General features: G+C 54.7%; 1 non-coding gene across 1 annotated transcript; it reads right to left on the bottom strand.

Moving 5' to 3' along the window:
* Positions 1–2,650: 2,650 nt before the first annotated feature.
* Positions 2,651–2,749, bottom strand: LOC123390344. Its single transcript, XR_006604950.1, has one exon. It is a non-coding gene; the product is annotated as a small nucleolar RNA U13 (small nucleolar RNA).
* Positions 2,750–5,652: the final 2,903 nt, after the last annotated feature.

Below are 5,652 nucleotides of genomic sequence, written 5' to 3'. Positions count from 1 at the left end.
CATCCCCTGTGCCGGCAGGAAGCAGCCCTCTACTCTGCTCTGAGCTGGCTTCTCGGGGACTCAGCTGCCTCCCATGGAGCCACGAACACGGGCTGGAACAGACCATGCACACGCTTCACACCGTCAGTGATGGTGGCTGGAATTCCTCCCCGCTAAAGATTACATTTCTCTCCAGAAGTTCTGATCTTCTTTGGGCAACTGTCCCCCTCCCGGCCACAGAAGAAAGCAACATTTAGTCACTCGATGCCCCAACCAAGGGGCAGGCAACAGGGTCCTGCAACCCAACCCCAAACACTGCAGCCCAGTTCCTGAGCCCTGATCACTTATGGCAGGTGTTTCCAAAGACGTTCCTTGGCTGCAAATATTGTCAATTCCCACTATTTGCGACAGTTTTGTTCTATGACATCACCAAAAACACTGAATTAGTGAACACTAGACTTTGCTTGGAAGGGACACGCAGGATTAGTCTCCCTGCAAGCCTCTGGCCACATGTGTTCATCAACCAATTAATGTTAAATATTTGCCCACCACACATCTAGTAAGGGGCTGATATTCAAAATATGTAAAGAACTCATGCAAGTCAAAAGCAAAACCCCCCAAATAATCCAATCACAGATGTTTTCCCAGAGCTATGCAGACAGCTAACAGATACAGGAAAATGAGCTCGTCATCAGGAAATGCAAATCAAAACCACAATGAGATCCCACCTCACACCTGTCAAGTGGGCTGGTCTCAAGAAGATAAGAGACAATGGGGCGCCTGGGTGGCTCAGTGGGTTAAGCCGCTGCCTTCGGCTCAGGTCATGATCTCAGGGTCTTGGGATCGAGTCCCGAATGGGGCTCTCTGCTCAGAAGGGAGCCTGCTTCCTCCTCTCTCTCTCTCTGCCTACCTTTCTGCCTACTTGTGATCTCTCTCTGTCAAATAAATAAATAAAATCTTTAAAAAAAAAAAAAAGATAAGAGACAGCAAGTGTTGGTGCATGTGGAGAAGCTCATGTGCTGTTGGTGGGAATGCAGACTGGTACAGCCACTCTGGAGAAGAGCTTGGAGCCTCCCTAAAAAAATTAAATACAGAACTACCGTATGACCCAGCAACTCCACGTAGGTATATATCCACAGGAAATGAAAACAGGATCTTAAAGAAATGTCTACACCCACGGATACTGCAGCAGTATTCACAAGAGCCAAGACACGGAAACAAGCCAAGTGTCCTTGGATGGATGGACGGATAGATGGACAGACGGATGGATGGATGGATGGATGGGTGGACAGATGGGTGGGTGGATGGCTGGCTGGATGGGTGGACAGATGGATGGACGGACGGGTGGATGGATGGATGGGTGGATGGATGGACAGACAGGTGGGTGGATGGATGGGTGGACGGACGGGTGGACGTGTGGATGGATGGGAAAGAGGTGGTGTATATACACAACAGAATATTACTCAACCATAAAAAGAGAGGAAATCGTGCCATTTGGCAACAGCATGGACGAACCTAAAAGATATTGTGCTAATTGAAGTAAGTCAGACAAAGGAAGACAAATACTGTGACTCCTCTTGTAGGTGGAAAATAAAAGCCAAGTTCACAGATACAGAGAACAGACTGATGGTCACTGGAGGCAAGGGGCATACAGGATGGGAGAAATGGTCGCACCGTTTTAGTTGTGGTTTTATTTTATTTTATTTTTTTAGCTTAAATGAATTGTCCTTTTTATTAGATTTTTTTTTTTTTTTATTCAAGAGAGAGTGAATGAGAGAGAGAAGGGGGAGGGTCAGAGGGAGAAGCAGATTCCCCGTGGAGCAGGGAGCCTGATGTGGGACTTGATCCCAGGACTCCAGAATCATGATCTGAGCCGAAGGCAGCAGCTGAACAGACTGAGCCACCCAGGGGCCCCTGAACTGTCTCTTTTACAAAAGGTTTTTAAATTTATTTGTCAGAGAGAGAGAGAGAGAGGGCACAAGCAGGGGGAGCAGCAGAGAAAGAGGGAGAAGCAGACTCCCCGTGGAGCAGGGAGCCTGATGTGGGACTCGAACCCAGGACCCAGGGATCGTGACCTGAGCTGAAGGCAGACACTTAACCAGTCACTCCGGTTTACCTTTTTATTTAAAAGAAAAAAAAAAAAAAGTGGTGAAGTCCTGGACAAGGGTCGTAGCAGTGGGAAGAAAGGGCTGGGGAAGTTCTGGAACCTCTATAAGGTCTGAGGAGAGGAATGGGGACCACTCAAGCTCGGAGTTACTGGGGTGAGGGAGGCTTTTATACTTCCAGAAAGGATTCTTACGGCCGCAGGAGAGTCTGTGAGCGCACTCCAGCGGACGCCGAGAGGAGGGCAGAGCGCAGGACGGTGGTGGGGGCTGACCCGCAGCATCTCCAAGCGTCAGGTCCCCCAGACCCGCCGGCAGACGACCTGACGGTGGCATCCAGACCGCTCTCCAGCCTCTTGGCCAGCGCCTCCAGCGCCCCCAGCTACCCCAGCCTCCTGAGTACGTCTCTCGCCACCACCACGCAACAGCCACGGAGCCAGGGCGTGGCTGAGGTCCCCCTCACAGCCTCAGCTTCTCACACAGCCACCTTCAGGCCACAGCGGGCTCCAGTCCGCACCCCCGCCCCTGCTGCCGGTGTTCAGGAGCCCCATTCTGTCTTTCTGCTTCCACATCAGACGGGCAACGGGAGAGGTCGTACCGAGGCTTGGGGGAGGCGCAGGTGAAGGGCGTGAGCACCCAGTCATCATGCTGAGGAGCTACAGGAAGCTCCCGTAGCCTGGTGCTAAGCCCGGCCCTGGAGGACAGGGGGATGCAGCCCCGAGCCCGCGCATGGGGTGAACACGGCGTCCGGAAGCCCAAGCCCTCTGGGAACCTCAGCGCGTGACCTTGTTTAGAAATAGGGTCTCTGGGGGCGCCTGGGTGGCTCAGTGGCTTAAGCCTCTGCCTTCAGCTCAGGTCATGATCCCGGGGTCCTGAGATCGAGCCCCGCGTCGGGCTCTCTGCTCAGCGGGAAGCCTGCTTCCTCCTCTCTCTCTCTCTGCCTGCTTGTGATCTCTCTGTCAAATAAATAAAATCTTTAAAAAAAAAAAAAAAAGAAATAGGGTCTCTGCAGGCATGATTACCATGGGGTTTGCAGTGAGACCATCCCGGATGGGCAGGTCCTAGATCGAATGGGAGCATCCTTGTCAGAGACAGGAAAGGGCCCACAGAGACACGGGGAAGAGACCAGGTAGAGATGAAGCAGAGACTGAGGGACATGGCCACAAGCCAGGGACCCCAGGAGCCCCAGCAGCCGGAAGAGGCAGGGGGCAGCCTCCCCCAGAGCCTCCAAGGGAACGCGGTCCTCTGACACGCTGGTTTCAGCATCTGGTCCCCAGATTGTGGGGGTGGTGCTTTGTTACGACAGCCCGGACACTGACCGCGACCCCATGGCTGCAGCTCACACCTCGGGGTCTCCAGAGCCCATCCTGAGGCCAGCGGCCCTCCACACCCTTCCCCCACCTCCAGCTCCGCCCCTGGCCTCTGCAGGTCCAAGACCCCTCAAAATCCCATTCTTCTTCCCAGAGAAACCTCCTTTGGGGGTGCCTGGGTGGCTCTGTTGGTTACGTGTCTGATTCTTGATTTCAGCTCAGGTCATGATCTCAGGGTCGTGAAATCAGGCCCCTCGACGGGCTCTGAGCTGGGTGTGGAACCCGCTTGAGATTCTCTCTCTCCCTCTCCTGCGGCGCCTCCCGCCCTGCTTCCCACTGTCCCTCAGGAAGGAAGAAAGGAGACAAGACAAGAAGGAAGGAAGGAATCACTTCACTCTCCAAGGTTTACAGGCCCCTTGAGCAAAACTCAGGCTCTCCATTTGCTGGGATGAATAGGCATCCCGGCCCCTGGGGACAGCATTCACAGCATAAATGGAAGCCTGTTCCCCCAGGACAATGACTCCCATCCGTGTGCAGGGACAGAGGTGGCGCCGGGAGGCCTCCCGCTCACCGGTCCAGAGCAGTGGACGTGTTCGAAACGCAAGGTACGTGGCACAGACACGACTGCTGAAGCGTTTGCTCTGTTTTGTTTCATGCTGAGTATTTCTGATACTTCAGGGTCATAAAACCAAATTTTACTCGTAGTCTTTGGTCTATGACACCCACTCCCCATTGGTCCCCACACAGCCCTGATTTCTTTCTTTCCTTTTAATAATATAACAACATTCCGTGAGCTCGCCAGCCGACAGGAGGACTCACACTTTGACACAAGCTTCCCGCTCCCTTGAAACCCTGCTCAGTACCCTCTGTGCCCCTACACAACCCTGTCTCCGTGTCCTGGGGGAGGGACACTGCATTCTGGAATCTTGAGATCTTGAGTTGATTGTTCTCATCCTCCCGAGAGGGACAATTGCTAGAGATGGATGGACGGACGGACGATGGAGGGACGGACAGGTGGGTGGGTGGACGGTGCTTGGAGGGCTGGACGGACGGAGAGACAGACAGATGGATGTTAGATGACAGATACACAAATAGATGTCATAGAGTGTTATCATCTACGAAGCTATATTTGCCACCAAACTTACATAAAACCACAGTGTAAAGTACTTGGTGGATGAACGCCAGCTTTGTGTCATTTGCTGGGACTCGCCCACTCGATTCCACGCCGCTAGCCTTCTCCCGTACCGTGGCGGACTAGCTCGCCCACGGCACGTGCCGCACAGCACCTGGCCGCCTCTCCCTCATGACCCCAAGTCCCCGCGACGGTCCCTTGGGCTACTTTCAGACAGCCGTTCCGTGAACAATGCAGCCACACATCCTGGCACACGTGTCCCTTACACACACGTGACGTGTCCCACTGAGGAATGTGCCGGGAAGAGATCGCTTGACTGTGGGGAACAGAACACTCAGAGAACACGCCGCGGTCTCCCCAGGCGGCCGCACCCTGGCTCCTCCGACGTGCAGGTGCGAGAGAAACTAGCATTCCTCGTGGCCTCATCAGACTCGTGAACATTTGCTCACTAGGGGTATGACGGACTGTTTGTGACTGGCATCTCCCTGGTAACTAGGGATGCCGGACATGTGTCTGCGGGCTGCGTGCTGTGGGACTGGCCTGCGTGTGTCCCCCGCAGCTTAGCGAGGGCGCTCCCTGGCTCCGAGGTAGAGGAGAAATGAGGCCTGGCTTGAGCAGGAGGGCTCTGTGAGAAAACCCAAAGGTTCGAAGGCATGCTAACCATGGTGACCAGTGCGTGGGACAGTGGGGGCACTCACCAAACAATGAGTGGATTTCTGATCGGCTAATCTTTACGTCTTCCCAGCTGGGCCCATCAGGTCGACCAGTGCCCCCTACAACTCCTCCCCTGGATCAAGACCCCAGACCGTGTTGCCTCAGGAAGATGGAAGCTTGCCTTTCTGACCACCTGTGTGTCTTCTTGCCCGACAGGGTCCACACGTTGCTTAGTCCCCAAGTGAGGGGATGAAGACACAGTGCTCTGGAGGGATTGGGGCAGGGACCCTGCTTTCCCCTCAAAGGGAGACTTGGGAAGGGGGCAGTTGGAGAGAACTGGGGCCCAGGGGCAGAGCTAGGGTGGGGGCCCCATCCACAGGAGGGCCCCACTACCTCCGCACCGCCCGTCGGCCCCTCCTAGTGAGCCGGGACTCACCCGCCGTCCCTCTCCGCCCTCACCCACCCACCTTTCGCT

This window comes from Mustela putorius, unplaced genomic scaffold, assembly GCF_011764305.1.
Source record: "Mustela putorius furo isolate JIRA1106 unplaced genomic scaffold, ASM1176430v1.1 tig00537303_pilon_pilon_pilon, whole genome shotgun sequence".
NCBI lineage: Eukaryota > Metazoa > Chordata > Mammalia > Carnivora > Mustelidae > Mustela > Mustela putorius.
Note: the sequence above shows the minus strand (reverse complement) of the source record. Positions and strands in the feature narration are given on the sequence as shown.